Here is a 20,344-nt window from a genome sequence, read left to right as displayed (position 1 = left end):
CACGAGGGGTACTATGATTTTGTTGACTTCTCTCTCTGGTGGCCCTGTGTTAAACGATTCAGTCACTCTGGATTCAAACCCAGCCAGCAGTCTGACTGCGAGCGTTTGGTCGGCAAAAGAGGTCGGCGGGAGCACGACCCGGACCTGCCCCTCGCGGCGGGGGCCGCTCCATCGGAGCCCGGTCGCTGGGTCGGTGGGTGCCCTCCTCCCAATCCGACAGCGGGACTCCGTTCCCGACGGAGCTCTGTCGAGCAGGCGGGGGTCGGGCACCTGCACCTGCTGGGCAAGGGCCGCGCGCAAGGGCTGTGTGTGTGTGTGTGTGTGTGTGTAACTGCCCGTGGGCACGGTGGGCTGCGAGGCCGATCCGCGGCCCCTTCTGAGCTTCAGGTCGTTTTCCGGGGCTCAGAGACGCTTAGCCAAACTCGGATGCGCCCGGCACCTTCCGCTGAATCCCGGGGACTTTGGCGCGTCGCGGGGCTCGTGCGGGACTCGGTGGACTGAGGGGACTCCCACCCCACACCTCCGGGCGTCCACCTGAGTTTGCGGGGACAGCGCGATCCGCACACTCTGTAGGGTCGGGGCCGGGGCGACAGACGCAGCCCTTAGGGGTGGGCGCACCTCGGTCCGCCGCTCGCCCCTAGGCGGTTCCGTGCGGCCGCCCGCTGCGCACGGCCCGGAGGCTCGGGTGGGCTGCCGGCCGCTCCGTCCACCGTGACTGGGCCTTGGCGCGGGGCTGGGGGGTCCGAGCCAGCGCTGGGGAGTCGCGGGGCCGCGTCGGGCCGGCCAGCCCCGCCGATGGCGCGCCGGGGGCCACCGCGCCGTCGGAGCCCTAGGTTGCCACCGCGTGCCCCTCGCCACGCCCTCGGCGGGTGGCGGACTGGGGCGAGCCGGGGATCGGGGGGAGGCGACCGCGCTGGTCCGGAGCGGCCCCTCGCCCGCAACCGCGGCCTGGCGGGGGCAGCGGGGAGGCCCGGCCGGGCTTCGGCACGCGCGCGGCGCGAGGGGCGCGGGCTGCCGGGAGCACCGCGGCGCGGGCGCATGCGCCCTGCGCCCGTGCCATATTGGAATGAGTCGGAGCGCGGAGCGCCGCCGCCGCCGCCGCCTCCGCCGGAGCGCGGGTGGAGGGGGGCGGGGAGAGCTGCCGGCCGCCCCGCTCCGCCGAGCCCAGCAGGAAGGAGGGCGCGAGCGGGCGAGCGCGGGCGGCGCGAGCGGAAAGACGCGCCCGCGCGGGGCAGCGACAAGAGGAAAGAAAAGAAAGAGGACGAGCGCGAGGCGAGGAGGAGAAGGCGAGCGCGCGCGCGAAAACTCCCGGCAGGTAAAAAAGCGGGGCCGCCGGCTGGGCCTTCCCGCGCGGCCGGCCTGGAGGGCGGCGGCGGCGCCGGCGGGGCCGGGGCACGGCGCGGCGGCCCCTTGGAAGCGGCCGCGCAACTTTGCCCACGGAAAGCCCGCGGGGGGCGCGGGGCGGCGACGGCGCCAACGGGTGGCGGCGCGTGGGGGGCGAGGGCGGCGGGGGGGAGAGGCGCCCGCGCGCGCGCTCGCGGCCTCGCGCGCCCCCGCGGCCCCCGCGCGCCGGCCGGCCCGGCTCCTCAGGCGCGCCCGGGCACCTCGCTGACCGTGGCGGCGGCTGTGGTGGCCAAGGCGGCGACAGCGGCGGCCGTCAAGCCCCCGGGAGGCGTGGAAGGAAAGTGCCCGGGCGGCGGCGACGGTGGCGGGCGCCAAGTTCCCCGCCCGCCGAGCCCCGCGGACCCGCCCCCCGGGCTCGCTCCGGGCGGGGCGCGAACCCGCAGCCGAGGCGGTGGAAACTTCGGGGGGCCGGGGCATCCCGGCTGCTGCCTTCGTCCTCGCCGCGGCAACCGCAACCGGTGGCTGGATGCCGCCGGGCAGAAGTGAGCGGGGCCTTCCCTCGCCGGGCAGCGCCGGCTGGGCCCGCGGCGCACCGGATCGGGCCGGCCTTGGCTTTCGCGGCCGTTTTCGGTTCCCGTGTGGAAGTCCGTTTCGGACGCGGAGAAGGGGCGGCTGCGGGGTGGCGAGCCGGGCGCTCCCGTGGAGCGAGGCCTTGCTCCTCTTGCTGGGTGCGGGAGCAGCAACGCCCGCGGGAGCCCAGGAAGGAAATCCCGCGGAAGATGGGGAGAGGTTAAGTTTTTTTTTTTTCCCCCCCACTCAAGATGTCAGCCCTTAACTTGGGGCCCGGACCCCTAGCAGACGCAGGGGGGGCCGGGTGGAAAACGGCCTCGGGCTGGATCGGGCCGGGCCTGGGGGGTGCTGCACCCTGCGCAGGTCGCGCCAGGGATGTTCCCTCGCTGCCCCGCGTGGGGTCAGGAGCCCGTCGTGGCCCGCGCCCTCTCCAGATGTCCGCCCCAACTGCTGGGCAGTCAAGGCGAACGCCCGACGCTCCGTTGGTTGCCGAGTGTGCCCGGCCGCCCGAAGCCGGGCCGAGGTGCGCCACGCTCCCCGCGTGTGCGGGCGGGCATCTGTTGAGTCCTCCGGGCCGCAGGTCAATGCGGCCGGACTTGGGCCCTGGCCCCGGTTCCCCTGTACCCCTTACCCTTCCTGCCTGTGATCCCCCCGCCCCCCTTCATTTGCACGATTAGGGTCTGGAGAGCTCGTCTTCAGTTCTGAGACGCGGAGACTTTTGTAAAGTGAGAAATTAAAAAAAAAAAAAAAACAGACAAACCTGGTTCTTTATTTTTGAAAAGTTGCACTTTAAAAAGCGCTCACGATTTGCATCTTTGTGAAAATACATTTGGAAGGACATCTTGGTAGAGGATAGTTTTATATGATTTATCTGAACAAAGACATTTTGAAGTGTACTTCACTGTTTAAAGAATTGTGTTTTATTGATGTGTTATGTGCCGTCAGGTTTTCTTTACCTCCCCCCTGCCCCCGCGTGCTCAGAACCAGCCGTGGAGCCCACCCGGTCCTACTCGCTCCCCTTGAACCCGTCCCGTCTGGCGGGCAGCTGCCCTCTGACTTCTGCCTTTGGAGAGTGAAAGGGGAGCAGTATTAATGATTAAGCCGAAGGCCTGCCTGTGTGTAAACCTGGGGGTTCCAGACATCGGAGCTGAGCCCCTGCTGCTCTGTGCAGGGGTGCCAGCGGCAGGGTTTTCCCTCTGACTCAAGGCACTTGTCCTAAGGTCACTTGGGTTCCCGGCTCTTGGGAGGCCGTGGGTGGCCGTGGATAGGCTCGTGTTTATCTGTGTCCGCCTGTTGGAGTACAGCTGTGTCTGTGGGCTCCAGGCTTGAAGGGTGAATCATGAACTTCAAGTTCGAGTTTAAGGTGTCAGTAGATGAATGAAGATTGACTCTTTTTTAAAGCTCAGTGAATTAAGAGTGTGGTTTTAAAGCTGTAATGACCTTTTAAATGGCAGCAATTACCTTGATTTATTTATGTGGTTATTCACCTGGTTGATCAAATCATTGGCACTCCACCACTGAAAGCAAAAACAAGGTGGTTAAAACTTGGGTCAGGTGTAGTAATAATGGTAATGAAAAGTGTGACTTATATTAATAAGTTAAAGTGTGGCTGAGACACTTGTTCGTGCTGGACCTTTGAGAAGGTGGACTCTTCGCATTTCCATCCAGCCGAGAGCTGCCGCCGTTTGCTGATCCCTCCTGAATGTGTGTCCGTGTCCGTCCTGCTTCTGCTGGAGTGGAGGAGTTAGTCACTGCAGGGGACATCCCTGTTAGCCCCTGACCCAGGCCTGTGCGGGTCACTGTGTGCTGGGAAGTTGGGGACAGCCTTAGCGTGGAGGTGAGGATCTAGGGGGCTCCTCTGCAAAACACAAAGGTTTTCTTTTTTTTTTTAAGATTTATTTTTATTATTTTTTCATTGGAAAGGCGGATATACAGAGAGGAGAGACAGAGAGGAAGATCTTCCGTCTGATGATTCACTCCCCAAGTGAGCGCAACGGGCCGATACTATGCCGATCCGAAGCCAGGAGCCTCTTCCAGGTCTCCCACATGGGTGCAGGGTCCCAAGGCTTTGGGCCGTCCTCGACTGCTTTCCCAGGCCACAGGCAGGGAGCTGGAAGGGAAGCGGGGCTGCCGGGATTAGAACCAGCGCCCATATGGGATCCCGGGCGTGCAAGGCGAGGACCTTTAACCACTTGCGCCACCATGCCGGGCCCCGCAAAGGTTTTCTTTTGTGGAAATTCCACTGCAGCTCTCTCCATCTTTGGGGCCAGCACCTCAGCCGAGCGTGGTTCCTGTGCCTGAGACCCGCGGCCGCTTTCACCAGCAGAGAACGGGTGCTTCGCTCTTGTTGTTGTCTCTTCTCTCAGTATTGTTTTTCATTTCTTGGCTTCTGCATTGTCTAAATATTTGACATGAAATGTGCTGAATCTTTTTTTATAATAAATTCATCTTATTTCTGATTATGTTTACATAGTCGAGAAGGATGCATGCCCATGTGGACCACTGATTAGGGTCGGAAGGGGGGAGTGGATGAGACAATTGTTCCCATTTTTTTTCTTTCTGTATTTGGGTGAAGGGGAAGAGAAGGGGAGAGGGCTACTGCTAGCATCCTAATCGCATTGGTACCTGGGAAGGGGGGAGTCACTTGATGTCATCCTAGGGTCCCCAATGTGAAGTAGATTCCAGGGACACTGCTTAAGTGGTTTCAGTAGTTCTGAGATGTTGTTGATTTTGTGGCTCCAAGGTTGGGGAAATCCTTCCAAGGTCCATTGGCTGACAGAGTCCACCCTAGAGTCTCCATTCGTCCAGACACTTGTCAGTGCTTGGCAGCGTGAGCTGTCCCATTTGTTCTGCCCTCCATCCTCTGCCATGGTACTGGATGTCCTCAATGAGCTGAAAATGTGTTAAATCTTTAACGAATGCAACTGAAGACCAGTAAATCTAATAGAATATGTAGGGGAGGGCATTTCCTTGTGGATTCTTGATTTCTTCCCAACAGTGTCCTGACTGCAAGAGGCTTTGGCTGGGCTGGTTAGGCTGAGCTGGGAAGTAGTGTGGCTTCATGTGGCATGGGCACCACTGGATCCTGAAACCGATAAGCTGCCTCTGGCTCTGTAGGACTATGTGGCCTGTTCACAGTAAGAGTATATGGTAGGGGGCCCGGCACCGTGGCCTAGTGGCTAAAGTCCTCGCCTTGAACGCGCCGACATCCCGTATGGGTGCCAGTTCTAATCCCGGCAACTCCACTTCCCATCCAGCTCCCTGCTTGAGGCCTGGGAAAGCAGTTGAGGACGGCCCAAAGCTTTGGGACCCTGTACCCGTGTGGGATACCCGGAAGAAGTTCCTGGATCCTGGCTTTGGATCGGCATAGCATCGGCTGTTGCGCTCACTTGGGGAGTGAATCATCAGATGGAAGATCTTCCTCTCTGTCTCTCCTCCTCTCTGCATATCTGACTTTCCGATAAATAAATAAATCTTTTTTTTTTTTTAAGAGTATATGGTAGGACCTCCCTGAATTGGTGTGTAGATAGGCATTTTGAATGTTGAGAATGTTTTCATGATTTCCCAAGCATGTTCCTTTCCGGAATTATCTGGCTGATAACCAGTATTTGAGATTGGCTTAAGTGAGAATAAAAGAAAACACCATACACAGCCTCCTGCCTGGCTGTGGGGTTTGTTTGTTTATTTATTTATTTTCCTTTTAGTCAGTAGCATTTGTTTTCTAACAAGGGTGCTCTTATTTGAAAACAATATTTCTCTGTATACATAGTTGGTAAATTGGATCAAAGTCTCCAGGGATTATGTGTTACCTGGGAGATTCTGAACCTTTAGCTGGCAGGGAGTGGGAGTTTGGTGGGATTCTGCCATTCTTTCCGGGATAACAGCCCCACTGGAAAGTGATCAAAGAATAACAGAAAGGATGGGGTCAGGTTGTTGGAAACTTATGCTGAAACTTTTCGTAAGTGGGAGGAGGGGTAGGAACCGAGGAGGGTTATTAATAGAAACATTGTATGACTTTACTGCAGAAGTGTGTGTTTACATTTATTTGTTTATTTGAGAGGACTTTTGTTTTTTTAAGACTTAAGTATTTGAAAGAGTTACGGAGAGAGAGAATATGAGCGCACTTCATTGGCTCACTCTCCAGGTGACTGAGCCGGGCTGCAGCCAGGAGCTGCTTCCTCGGGTCTCCCACCTGAGTGGCAGGCATGCAGACACTTGCTCCTCTGTTGCTATTCTTCTCCGGCACATTGGTAAGGAGCTGGAGTGGAAGTGGAATAGTCAGGACATGAACTGGTGCCTATATGGAATGCCATAGAGTTGGCACAGTGGTATAGCAAGCTCACCCTCTGCCACTGTGCCAACTTCATTTTTTTTTTTTTTAAAGATTTTGTTTATTTTTCTTGGAAAGTCAGATATGCAGAGAGGAAGATCTTCTCTCTGATGGTTCACTCCCCAAGCAACCACAATGGCCAGAGCTGAGCCAATCTGAAGCCAGGAGCCAGGAACCTCTTCCAGGTCTCCCATGTGGGTGCAGGGTCCCAAAGCTTTGAGCTTTCCTCGACTGCTTTCCCAGGCCACAAGCAGGGAGTTGAATGGGAAGCGGGGCTGCCAAGGTTAGAACTGTCACCCATATGGGATCTTGACGCATTCAAGGCGAGGACTTTAATTGCTATGCTATCCTGCCGGGCCCATTTTTTTTAATAGGTCTAGTCATATAATACATACTTACTGCAATGTTGAAAATAGTCTGTGGTGATTTTGAATAAAGATACTAGTTTAGTTCATTTTATAATGTCTTATGAAATAACTAGAGTGATTAGATGAAGATCACAAAGAGGTATATAACATATTGCTCTTCTAGGATAGTGTAAATAGAAAGTGTATTTTTAATTTGAAGACAAAATTATGACAGAAATAGATAGCTATCTCTACCATCACTGCCCAAATGGCTGCAATGGCTGGAGCTGGGTTGATTTGAAGCCAGGAGCCAGAAGTTTCTTGTGGGTCTCTCACATGGGTGCAGGGGCCCAAGGACTTGGTTCATCCTCTGCTGCTTTCTCAGAGGCTATAACCAGGAAGCTGGATCAGAAGTGGGACAGCTGGGACTTGAGAATCAGTGCCCATATGGGATGCTGGCACTATAGATGAAGGCTTATGTTACTATGCATGGTGCTGGACCCTAAAAGAGTAAGTATTTTAGCTGTGGTAAAATACTTAATATGGAGCCTCACACAGTAGCCTAAAAGCTAAAGACCATGCTGGAATCCCATATGGCTGCCAGTTCTAATTCCAACGACCATACAACCCATCCAGTTCCCTGCTTGTGTCCTGGGAAAGCAGTCTAGAATGGCCCAAAGCCTTGTGACTCTGCACCCACATGGGAAACCTGGAAGAAGTTCCTGGCTTCAGATCAGTTCAGTTCTGGCTGTTGAGACCACTTGGAGAGTGAACCAGTGGGTGGAAGATCTTCCTGTCTCTCCTCTCTGTATATCTGACTTTGCAATAAAAATAAATCTGTAAAAAATACATAATATGAATTGAACTTTCCAATGTAGCTGTTAGTGTTTTAAAAAATTTGTTGATTTGTGGCAAGTGTTTGGACAAATGGTGCCACTTGGGCTGACTGTGTCCTGTATCAGCGTGAGTTCTAGTCCTGGCTCTGCTTGCTGTTCTGGTCTCCTGCTGGTGTACACCCCAGGAGGCAGCAGGTGATGGCATAGGGGCATGCGTCCCTCTACCCGGGTGAGAGACCTAGATTGAATTCCCAGCTCCTGGCTTTGCTCTGGCCCAGCCTCCGGTGTTAGTGGGCAATCTGGGGGGTGTGCGCGTGTGTGCATGTTGTCTTTTTTTCTTTATTTTTGACAATCTTTACACAGTTAATTAGGGCACAAAGGTTCAAGGGCTACAGGAAAGTGGGTAAGACTATTATTTCTACCTTTTTTTCCCCCTGTATCTGGGGTAAAGGGAGAGGTAGAGGGAGAAACCCCACCCAGTCTCCCACCCATCCCAGGCCCCGACGTGGGGCATGCTCTGAGGGTCTTGCTCAAGTGGTTTTGGTAGTGCAACAGTTATGAATTGCTGCCAGTCTCACCATTCCAAGCATGATGAGGTCGCTGAAGAATCCACTGATTGACATAGTCCATCTTAGAGTCTCCATTTGCCCAGTTTTTCACTGCCAACATATGGCTGGGGTAGTTGCTTGATTTGTTCTGTCCTCTGTCTTTTCATGGTTAGGGATCTGAGTCTGGCAGTTCCATTGGGGAGATCCCCAAAGAAATTTTGGGGTGATCCCAGACCAGATTCTTGTGTGTACTTGGCAAGTACCGGACCCGGTACAGTCCATTGCCCCAGTCAGCTGGTGGTTGCAATTGCTGGGTTGGCTCTGTTTCCAGCCCTGTCTTCCATGTGCATGTTGTTCAAAAACAAAGATTTAAAATTTTTTACTTATATGAGAGGTAGAGATAAAGAAAGCGCTCCTGTCAGCTGTTTTGTTCTTTAAATGCCAGTAGTGGCCTGGGCTGGGTTGGGCACTGGGCTGGGGACTGGCCTGGAAGCAGGGCTTCCGTCCAGATCTCAGCAATGGGGGACCGGAACGCAGCCATTGGGGCCATCTTTGTTGCCTCCTAGGGTCTGCATCGACCTTCAGGAGCTGGTGCAGGAGCTGGCATTAGGAGCTACAGGGCATGGAACCAGGCAGCTTGATCTGGGACACCAAGCTGAACATTTACCTTCATTGTAGTGGATTTAGGGACAAATCTCAACACGTTTAGAACTGTCTTCCTCCTCCCAAACTGAAACACTGTAGCCATCAAGCAGTAAGTTCCCATCTACAGCTCAGCGCTGCAATGCAACTGTGTTGCAACTCTGGGAGACCAGCTACCCCCCAGTATCTCCACAGGTGCAGTCTTGCAGAGCTGGCTAGCTCTGAGTCTGGGGGCGGTTCATCCGTGCTGCAGTGAATGTCAGAATTTCCTTTTGTGGAAATAACTTCTTTGCTGAATCTCTTTGGTTAAAGCAGAGGCCACAGTGTCCTGCGTGCCAGGACTTGTTTCCTCCCTTGGGAGGGGAGAGCCGGGAGGATCAGTTATCTCTCCTGACACACGGGTCAGTCGCATGTAGCTGTTAACACTAGAAAGGGAAACAGATGCAACATATGACAAGGTGGAAAATAGGGTGCGGAGGATCTAGGGTCCCCCAAGGCGTGGGCATGATCGCTGGGTTCTTGGGATGCCGCCTCACTGTATGATTTGCCCCGTGCACGGTCCACAGCGTGACCTGAAGCATGTCATCCTGGACAGGTAACCAGGAAGTTTGTGTCTACAGTTGTAAATAAACTTCAGCTTCTGAAAGGCATGATTATTTAATGACCTTCCCCGCTGTTTCAGTGAGTTGTTCTTTTGTGCATTTCACTCATTTCTGTACTTTATAACATAGTTTTATTAAAACTGGTGAGCATTCAGAGGCCCGGTGGCTTCTGTCACGGAGATACCACATATTGAATACAATGTGTTTTGCATTTACTATATTGCCGTAATGCTGTGTTGTGAAATACGAATGTCCAGTCACAAATGGAGAGAGTAGGCTTGACAGAATGAAGGATTATAGAGAGCTGAGTGATTTCTCATGTTCAAATGGCTAAAAAGACAAGTTTCTTATTCTTCTCATTGTTTCTTTTATTCTTGCTTAAGAATAGTACGTGAGAGGTGGACACACACACACAAACAGAGCAAGAACAAGTGTGAGCAAGAACAAGTGTCTGCTGGCTTACTCCCGCAGAACCCAGATCCTTGGGTTGAAGCCTCCCCCCCCCCCCCCCCCCCCGCTGTAGAGGCAGCTGGCTGAGCCATCAGCACTGCCTGCTAGGGTTTGCATTAGCAAGAAGCTGGGGTCTGATAGGGGAGCTTGGATCTGAATACAGCTCAGTGTATGGAGTGTGGTTATCTTAACTGCTACACTGAATGTCTGTGTTCTTTTTGTGTGTATTTTGAGGGATGGTGGCATTGTGACATAGCATAGCAAAATAAGCCACCACTGGCTGTGTTGCTGGCATCCATATGGTAGTATTAGGTGATAAAGTAGCATTCCATAAGCCAATAAACCCAAAGTATACATCAGTGGGCACCAGTTCAAGTCCTGGGTGCTCCACTTCTGATCCAGCTCCCAGTTTATGGCCTGGGAAAGTGGCAGAAGATGACCCACGTCCTTAGGCTCCTCTGCCCCTGTGGGAAATCTGGAGGATGTGCCAGGCTCCTGGTTTTGGCCTGGCTGTTGCAGCCATTTGGGTACTGAATCAGTGGATAGAAGATATCTCTCTCTATAACCCTGCCTTTCAAATATATTCATTTCACATATTTTAAAGTATTTATTTTCATTTTGCTTGAAAGGAAGAGAGACAGTTTTGTTGTTGTTGTTGTTTGTTTTAAATCTACTGGTTCACTCCCCAAATACAATAGCCAGGGCTGGGTCAGGCCAAAACCAGCAACTGGGGAACTCCATCCACGTCTCCCATGTAGCTGGCGGGCACCTGGGGCGGGGGGGGGGGGTGAGCTTGCCCAGGTGCATCAGAGGGAAACTGGTTTGGAAATGGAGCTGCAGTTTGAGCTGGGCAATGATGTGGGATGCCGGTGTCCATTGCTGTGTCTTGAGCTTTCACCAGGGACCTGCCCTCTATTGTCTGTGGTTGCCCTGTGGGAGTGGTCAGTGTGCACCAGGGAGGTGGGCCCACCTTCCAGACACTTTGAGGACTGGTCAGTGAATGTTGAGACACTGATATTTATTGTGCCCTGAATAATTGCTCATATCTTTAGAACATGGCCATGGCTGGCAGCCTGCTAAAGCTGGGGAGACTTTTCTTTGAATCTCAGCTGTGTCGCTGGTGCTTCCAAGTTGCAGTTAGATGTTTTGAAAAGGACAGTCTGTATGGCACAGTCAGTGTATTCATTTTTAAAGCACTAATGAGTGTTGCTGAGTAAATCATTAGGAGATGCTGTTCTTTAGAGAATTTAGTAGGTGGATGTTCTTTCCAAGAGTGTGGTGTGTTTCTGATTGGTTTGCATGGAGTGATAGAGGCAGGCGGAACTAAAATTAGGAATCGGATAAGCCTTGGGTTATTGTTGTTTGATGTGTTCAAACTTCTGAATTGCTTGTTAAAAGAATTTATTTGAAAGGCGAAATGGCAGAAAGAAGGAGAGATAGAAATAGATCTTCCATCCATTGGTTCACTCCCCACATGCTCACGGCAGCTGGGGCTGGCCAAAGCCAGGAGCCAGAGCTCCATCCTGCCTGGGCTCCTGGGTGTGTGAGAGAACCACTGCGTCCGCTCTGTGGCTTCTCCTGAGACCTTTACATGTTGATTGTGACTGATGAAGACGAGATTAGTGCCAGGGATGAGTCCTGGTTAAGCAAGGCGAAAGTGAGACTAGGAGTTAGAGGACAGCTCCTCTAAGTCCTGAGACTTCCAGAAGTGTCCAGGTTCCTTTCAGAGTTCATGCTAGTCTGTCTGTCTCGCTCACACATTTTTTTTTTAACGTACAAAGGGCAGTTTATTCAGGTTAACCCAGGTCTCCCAGCCATCCCCCCCAGCCCAGCAGGGGCAGGGGGGTGGTGGGCAGTTGCAGCCAAGGCTGCAGCAGGAACACCCGGGCAGAAAAAAGAGAGTGAGGTTGAACAGCACAGGGTTCTTATACACTTCAGGCCAGTAATTATACAGTCATGATTGGTCAGTTTGTTAACTTTCAAAAAGAGCAAATTGGCAGGCTTCTATTGGTAGGTTTGAAGCAGGCAACTTTCAAAAGGTGCAAACTGATGTCGCTCACACATTCTTAAAGATGTATTGATTTGACAGGCTGAAGTCAGGAGCCTGGAACTCCAAGTCTCCCACGTGGATACTTGGCCCCAGCACTTGGGCTGTCCTTGGCAGGGGGCTGGATGGGGAGCAGGGGAGTTGGGGCCGGCATCACAGCGTGGCTTAGCAAGCCTGCGGGACCCTGTCTTGTCCCTTCACAGCTGACTTTCTGCCAGTGTGCGCATTCAGGTAGAGCTGGCTTAATTTTGTTCTTTTACCAGTGCAGTGGATCTGGTCAACCTGGGATACAACTGAAATGTTACATATTTACTGTGAAAAGCCAGCACCTTGTGCTCTTGCCCCATATGGCCCCATTTGCCCTCTTGTTCGGTTTAGCTTTTATAAAGAAACTTGGTTTTATCATGTAAAATCCCACTTCTGGCAGGGAGGGTCCAGACTCCTCTGGCAGGAGTACGGGTCCCTGCTAGTCTGTCTCCCTGGGGGCCTTGCTCAGCCTCACCACACCTCTTTCCTGTGAGGCGTGACTCTGCCTGTAGTGCCATTTTTTCCTACCAAAGTAGTGTTCCCAAAGGCTGTGGCAACTGTGCCGCACTCATGCTTTTTTTTAAAAGATAATCATCTTCTTGTTTTTTTGTTTGTTTGTTTGTTTGTTTTTTCAGGAGATTTACAGATAGGAGAGACAGAGAAAGATCCTCCTTCCGCTGATTCACTCCCCAAGTGGCTATAGTGGCCAAAGCTGAGCTGATCCAAAGCCAGGAGCCAGGATCCTTCCCCAGGTCTCCCATGCGAGTGCAGGGTCCCAAGGCTTTGGGCTGGCTTTGACTGCTTTCCCAGGCCACAAGCAGAGAGCTGGAAGGGAAGTGGAGTAGCTGGGACATGATCCAGTGCCCATCTGGGATCCTGACGTGTGCAAGGGGAGGAGTTCAGCCACTAGGCCACTGTGCCAGGCTCACTCATGCTTTTTGATGTGTTTGATTGTCACTGTTCTGATACTTTTTTTTTTAAGATTTATTTGTTTTTTATTGGAAAGTCAGATTTATAGAGAGGAGACAGAAAGATCTTCTGTTTGCTGGTTCACTCCCCAGGTGGTCACAATGTCCAGGACTGAGCAGTTCTGAAGCCAAAAACTTCTTCTAGGTTTTCCATGTGGGTGCAGGATTGCAAGGGTTTGGGCCATCTTCTACTACTTTCCCAGTTTACAAGCAGGGAGCTGGATGTGAAGCGGAGCAGCCCGGACACAAACCCATAAGGAATCCCAGTCAGTGCATGCAAGGCTAGGATTTAGCCACTGAGCCATTACATTGAGCCCTCTTCTGATATTTCTTAAATTATCTTCTTAAAACTGACCCTTTAATGTAATTTGTGTAAGTATGACATTTGAAAGCTATAGAGCAGTTTGTGGCACTGAGGTATATGCAGTGCCTGGGATGCCCTCGTCCCATGCTTGTGCTTCTGGGTTCAAGTTTTGCCTCTGCTTCTGGTCTAGCTTTCTGCTAATGCATCTGGGAAGACTGTAGCTGATGGCTCAAGTGCTTTGGTCCCTGCCCACCTGGGAGGCCTGGGTGAAGCACCAGCCCTCTGGCTTCACACTGGCTGTTCGTAGTCATTTGGAGGATGAACCAGTAGATAAAAGATATCTTTCTCTCCCTTTGTCTCTCTTTCTTTCTCTCATTCTGCCTTTCAAGTAGATGAAAATGAATAAAAGTAAGCATGTAAAAATTATAGCCCAGTTCATAGTGGATCACGCTTTCAACACACACACAAATTCCTCCCCCTGATAGAATGCAGACTCCCTGGTTAGAATGGCATTAGAACACCGAGTTTTCAGTGTGGAGCAAAAACCAGGTTATGTTAATAAAGGTTCTTAATAAAGTCTTGTTGTGACCATAATGCTTGGGCGGTTGTAGTTGTGGCTTTATTTAGTGTCCCCCTTCCCCACAGCACAGTCCCCTTAGCATCCTTTATAAATACTTTAAAGGGAAGGATCTTTGGTAGCTTATAAATTGTCCTCACGTCTCACCAGTGGCTGGAAAATCGTAGTTGTCAGTAAGACTGAAAGCTTTGGGGCTGGGGTTATGGCGTAGCTTGTTCCCATATGATCACTGGTTTGATTCCAGCTGCTCCACTTTAGAACCAGCATTCCTGGTGCTGTAACTGTGAAGGCAGCAGAAGATGGCCCAGGTGCTTGGGGTCCCTGCCACCCATTTGAGAGAATAGGCCTTCCTCTCTGCCTCTGCAGCCTTGCCTTTTGAATGAATAAATCTTAAATAATTTTGAAAAGACCCAGGGATTCTGTAAAGTCATGGCCTCTGGGCTCTCCCAGGCCGAGTGAGCCCTCTGTGTGCTGGGCGCTCTCAGCATTCCTGCTCTTACACATGTCTCCCTGGGAGAGGTTTGCTTCTCATCTTGCACAGAATAGACTTAGGACACCTCCTGGCTAAGCCAGGCCACAGGCACAGTCTGGCAGCCCTGCCGTTTATGGTGTTATTTTTCCTGAGGATATATTCTAAACACGCAGTAATGGTGGTGGATCATACCTGGTCTTGTCCTGGAAGTAGAGCCTGCTGAAGTAATTCCCATGAATTTGCCTGGTGATTAGAATACAATCCAAGACCCTTGTGTGGCCTGTGGTGCGCTTGGTCGCTTCCCCACTTTCCACCAATCCCGTTTCACCTGCTCTCCCATGTCCTTCCCCCTTGCTTACATCTTGGAGGTTTCCAGGCAGCGATGAGCCAGGCCCTAACCAGCCTTCCCTCCACTCCCTGGGAGTTCTTTCCCTGTCTCTGGCTTTCTTTGTGCTCATTAGTTCTGTGGGAAGTGTTGCCATGTTCAGCTTATTTCAGTATTTTAATTTGGGGCTGACACTGTGATATGGCTGGTAAAGCTGCTGCTTGTGCTGCAGGCATTCCACATGTGTGCTGATTCAGGTCCCTATTGCTTTGCTTCTTATCCAGCCTCCTGCTGTGCCCAGGAAAGCAGCAGAGAATGGGCCAAGTGTCTGGGCCCCTGTAGCCACGTAGGAGACCCAGATGAAATCCTGGCTCCTGGTTTCAACTTGGTCCAGTGCTGGCCATTGCAGCCATTTGAGAAGTGAACCAATAGATGGAAAGATCAGTTTCTCTTTCTCTCCCTCTCTTCTGTAACACTGACTTCGAAAATAAGTAAACCTTCAAGGAAATTTTAGATTTTTAAAATTGAATGCTTTATAGCCACAGTGTAGGGCCCATTGCAGTAGCCTACTGGTGAAAGTCCTCAGCTTGCACATGCCAGGATCCCAAATGGGCACTGGATTTAATCCTGGCAACCCCTCTTCCCATCCAGCTCCCTGCCTGTGGCCTGGGAAAGCAATCAAGAACAGCCCAAAGCCATGGGACCCTGTACCTGCGTGGGAGACCTGGAAGAAGATCCTGGCTTTGGATCAGCTCAGCTCAGCTCTGGTCATTGCAGCTTCTTGGGGAATGAATCATCATACGGAAGATGTTCCTCTCTGTCTCTCCTCTCTGTAAATCTGACTTTCCAATAAAAATAAATAAATATTAAAAAAAAAAAGCCAGAGTGTAGGGAATACTGAAATCCACGTGCTGGCTCCTGGATGTTTGTTCTTGTTGTCCCTTGGGGGAAAGACAGCACTCTCTGCTGTTGCTGTCATGAGCACTGTGAGGTTGGAGCTGAGTCTGTCTATAATGAGCTGAGAGTCACCTGTCAGTGAAAGGTGCCTGAGAACAGCTGCCCTGGCAGTGACCAGCCGTGGGCACTTCTGTGCAGTGTTACAGCTTAGTCTTTGAAGATGCTCAGAGTTTCCTTTAAATGAGAAGCCAGTATTTTTTCTTTTCCAGAAGCCAGTATTGTTTGTCGAAATTTGCTACTTAAGGGGTCTGTATTTTGTCCTCTGTTTTAGGTTAGCAAAAATTCTGCTCCTCAGCTTCATTTTTATTACATCACATTTCCCAAGGTGACTGCACATCTTCAACAAGTACATTTGCGTTAGTGAGAAACAGAGCTGGAGGACAGTATCCCCTGTCCCTTGCTTTGCTCTTTGAGGTCGTCGTTAGAGAGGGGCCCCTGGCAGTTTGGTTCTGTGTGGGTGTGGTTGTGGCAGCTCCACTTCCGTTGCCCTGGTGTGGCTGCTGGGAGCCTGTCCCGTGGGTTGCAGGTGCACGAGCTGCAGCGTGAGCTTCAGAATGAAATTGGGTGGATCCCTCGCCTCCCACCCTTGTTCATTGAGTGGACACTGCTACCCCATACACTGATGACATCTGTGCCCGCGTGGGAGGAGACGTCCACTGAGGTGGGAGAAGGGCGTACAGCATAAGCTGTGTCAGCCATCCCTGCGCCGTCGCCTCCTGTTCTCCTGGGAATGAGAGAGGTTTAGGAATTACTAAACCTAAGAGGGAAATCCCTTCCTCTCCCCACTAACCCCCCCCCCGCCCCTTTTTAAGGTTTTGTTTATTTAAAAGAGAGTTACAAAGAGAGACTGATCTTCCATCTGCCGTTTCACTCCCCAAGTTGCCACAATAGCCAGGTGAAAGCCTCTGGTCCCATGTGGTGGGGTCTTGACACTTGGACCTTTTGCTGCTTTGCCAGGCACCTCAGAAGGGAGCTGGATTATAAGTGCAACAGCTGAGGGGGTGGTTTTGCCCACTGTGCCACAGCATCGGGCCTCTCAGCCACATTTAAACAAGCCACAAGTGAAAAGTAGTGTACTGTGTACGTTACCTTGCACTTTGTTCCGTTCATTTAGAATCTTTTGGATACATCCAGGTACATACAGATCCACACTGTTTTTCAGTGGTTGCCTGGTAGTTTGTAAAGATGGATGCACTTTAATTTCATATATTGTTCATTTGTTTTAATTTATTTCATTGATTACATTTGTGTACATTTGGGGTCATTTCCCGATTTTTTACTGCTGCAAACTATATAATGGCAGTTGGACTTGTTTGAGTTAGTAACAAAAGCTTTCCTAGACTGTCCTTTGTGGAAGCAGGCTGTATCCAGCCATGCCCCATCCCTGGATGCGGCAGGTGAAGCACAGCAGGGTAGGAGGTGGAGCCTTGCAGAACCTGCTCCCCACAGTGTTGTACAGTAAGTGGCACTGGGAGAGTCCCCGGTCCAGGGAGATGTCTGGAGGCCACCGAGGTATTGATCGCACCCTCGAGGCCCAGGGCCAGGTGTGTGTTGCTTGCGAGGCTGTCACAGAGCTTGCTTTTATGTTCTGGTTTGGAGAAGATTGCAGGAGCCAGAATTGGCTGGCATATAATATCAGTGTTTGCATTTGGGCTTTGTTTTGTTCATTGGCGGCGCTAAAGTTAAATTTTAAAAAGTTGACTTTTATTTGGATTGCCTGGTAAGAAATTTTTACAATGATGCTTTTGTTTTGGCAGCAGGTGAGACTCCGGCTTTGTTTCAGGCCAGCCCTGGCTACTAGGGAATGAACCAGCAGATAGAAACTCTGTCAGTCTGTCTCTCAAATAAATACTTAAAAAAACTTGCAATATGGAAAATGCTTCTTTTTTAAAAGGTGTGACGACTCATGACAGTTTGTTTTAACTCACAGCTGTGTGGCTTGCTCAGGGGGCACATGGGGCCGGCTGCAGGGGAACAGGCACTGCCTCCCTGGGCTTGTCTGAGCTGTCTGCTGTGGTGTGGCCTCCTGCCTGCCACTGGTTTTGTGTTCTGGTGAACAGTTTTGACTCAGGAAGGTAGAGAAAAGGATGTGACTGTGGCAAAGACACAGTGGTATAGTGGGTGTGGACATGCAGGTTTTAGGGAGCAGTAAGGTGCCTCTGAGAAGCGGTCTGAAAAAAAGAAGTACAGGATTAGCGGGTAGTTTGTGAGTGCAGGCTGTCTGCCTGACCAGGTGGCTGTCGCCGCTTAGAGAGCACGTGAGAGGAAGGACGGCTTGCAGGCATGTTTTATCTTCACAGGACATGGGCAGGAGAGGAGCAAGCGTGTTGCCAAACACACTGACCCAGAACACACTGCACTAGAGCAGCGACTGTGCCAGTGCGTCTAGCCGTTCCAGTTGGAAACAGTGGTTTCAGCCTGATTGACAGTACACGTGTGGCCGTCTCTGGGTGCAGGGAGGTGTCAGCTTCCTGGCCCTTTGAAAAGGGCAGGGCTCCTGGAGGCAGGCAGGCCTTTGCTGCGGGGGGGGGAGGTGGAAACAGCGTGGTCTGAGACCGCAGCCCTTTAGCAGATGCAAAGGAGCTACGATGAGAAGCAGGGGTGCCACGCTGGAGAGCTCCGTGCACTGTCAGACAGGTGTGGGACAGCTTTTCCTGGACCAAGGAGTGAGTGAGCTAGGAAAACTCAGTCACTTATCATTAGCATTGAATTTCTAATAAGGTACAATATTTCAGGTTTTAATGAAAAAAAAAAAAGCCTACTATAAAGTAAGGAAGTAACTTGGAACTTTTAAGAAACATCTTTCTAAGCCTTTAATGTGTTGCTCCTTGTAAAGCCATGCCATGACTTTGGCATGGATACTGCTTCCTCTTCCTCTTTGCAAGTGGCAGGAGAAGCAAAGCAGAGAGTCCACCTGGGGCTGGAGTGGTCAGTGGTCAGGACACAGGCAAGGTGGTGAGTGCTGTTACTTCTTGGTTGTGAACGTGCAGTGTAGCAAGGACTAGAGTAGACCCTCAGCTTTTTATGTTCCGTAATCTGTTGAGCTGCCCTGTTTGTTTTTTTTAAGGGGACAGTTATGCTGAGTACTTACAGGTGGGCCATCTATTAGTTTTAATTTATGATCTGTGTTCTTAGGAATCTTCTCTCATGCAATCTTTTTTTTTTTAAACTAATTTTTAAAATTAAACTGAGACCATAAAACTGAGACCATGTTCCCATATTGGAGTATTTTGATGGTGGAGAGGTCAGATATACAGAGAGAAGGAGAGACAGAGAAGAAGATCTTCCGTCTGATGATTCATTCCCCAAGTGAGCGCAACGGACAGTGCTGCGCTTATCTGGAGCCAGGAACTTCCTCAAGGTCTCCCACACCGGTGCAGCGTCCAAGGCTTTGGGCTGTCCTCCACTGCTTTCCCAGGCCACAAGCAGGGAGCTGGATGGGAAGTGGAGCAGCTGGGATATGAACTGGCCTCTGTATGGAGTCCTAGCACATGCAAGACGAGGATTCAGCCACTAGCCAATTACTCCAGGTCCCGTTTTTGGTGTTTTCTTGTGTAACACTGTCTTACTCAGGGAACTAGCACTGTTGGTACAAAAGGAGTGAGCCTAGAAAGAAGCCCCAGGTGTGTGTTACGATTATATTCTTTACTTTCCGTTTTGGAGATGTGATCATCATCTTAAGAATACATGTTTAAAAATTTGCACCAGTCAGAACCAGGAGCATTTCGATAAGAGGCGGCCCTTCCCCTGTTCTGGAACCATTGGCTGTGAGATGTCTGCCTGACGCCTTCATCCTGGAACGCCATTGTGTGTGCTTCCAGCAGTGGGGCTGCTGGGCTGCTGCTCTGCAGTGTAGCACCACAAATCTGGACAGGAATGTCCCTTGCCATTACCAGCCCATGCTCCTTGACTGTCCCGGGAAGACTGCCAGCTATTTCAGGTCACCTGCTTTGTACTGAGTGGTCAAGTGTTCCCTGTGCTCCTTTTGGTTTGGTCTTGAGCTGCCAGAAATAATTGGCCCGTTATTTTGCAGGGCAGCCTTCTGTGTGGGTCTGCCTGATGTGTTCTCATACTGACATGAACGGCTATCACTGTGTGTCTTTGGCAGCAGTCCCTAGAGCCGTGTGGCAGGGTCTCCAGGGCATCCTGCCATGGGACAGCGTTTCCACCTGGCTCTTTGCTGACGAGGGGCTGTGCAAGGTGGGCTCAGCTAGACCTCTGCACCAGGAATTTCTCCTGCTTGTTACTTTCCAGGAGTTTGTGGACTCTTGCTTTTGATCTGTGTAATTGTCCCCTGCCTCATTAAGCTTTCTGTTTAAGTCTGTTTTTACCAACATGAGCTCTAATCCAGTGAATTGTAATCTGTTCCTCTTGTTTATGTTGCTGCTTGTGCTGTGTCCAGTTTAGCCAGGGACCCCTTGGTGCTGGTGTCTTTGTCCTTGGATCCGAATTCTAGTCCAGGGTTTCTCAGCTTGGCCTTAGTTACACGCATATGCATTAGTTATTTGTTACTATTTTGATGCATTCCATTCTGCAAGGCAGTAAGATTTTTTTTGCAAAACTAATTTCTAAGTATTAACCTTTTGTGTGTATGTTCTTAGTCTAATATCTCATCGACAGCCATTTTCTGAAGTAGCTGTGAAGGTGACAGGCAGTGTGATAACTTGTTTCTGCATATTTTTCCTCTCTCCTAAGAGGAAAGAGAAGTCTCATCTAGTACCAGAAAGAGGTATTAAAACTGACAAGGCTTCTCTGTTGTCAGATGATCATTTTAACCTCTCTTCCTCTGGCCCCATTGCTGTCTCTGTCTCTGAGCTCTTCTGGTTGCTGATGCATGGCAGTACCATGGACACTAACAGCAGGAGAGGGAGGCTCACTCAGCTGTCCCTACACCTACTTATGCAGTGAGCATCTGCTGGCCTCAGGCATTCCCCTGGGCCCTTTGAGGGGCAGCTGGGATACTGTGTGATACTGGGGCAAGCAGGCCTATGGTGCAGT

The 20,344-nt window shown here is 51.2% G+C and overlaps 1 protein-coding gene across 1 annotated transcript in view; it reads left to right on the top strand.

The window, feature by feature from the left end:
* Nucleotides 1-1,201: 1,201 nt before the first annotated feature.
* Nucleotides 1,202-20,344, top strand: part of SFMBT1 (Scm like with four mbt domains 1) — an 88,516-nt gene continuing 69,373 nt past the window's right edge. Inside the window, exon 1 of the mRNA XM_040994621.1 lies at nucleotides 1,202-1,315. The gene's annotated coding sequence lies outside the window, so the exon portion shown is untranslated. The remainder of the gene's footprint in view (nucleotides 1,316-20,344) is intronic.

This window comes from Ochotona curzoniae, unplaced genomic scaffold, assembly GCF_017591425.1.
Source record: "Ochotona curzoniae isolate NIBS_2020 unplaced genomic scaffold, NIBS_Ocur_1.0 contig_908, whole genome shotgun sequence".
Classification (NCBI taxonomy): domain Eukaryota; kingdom Metazoa; phylum Chordata; class Mammalia; order Lagomorpha; family Ochotonidae; genus Ochotona; species Ochotona curzoniae.
This window is presented reverse-complemented; position numbering and strand designations above follow the sequence as displayed.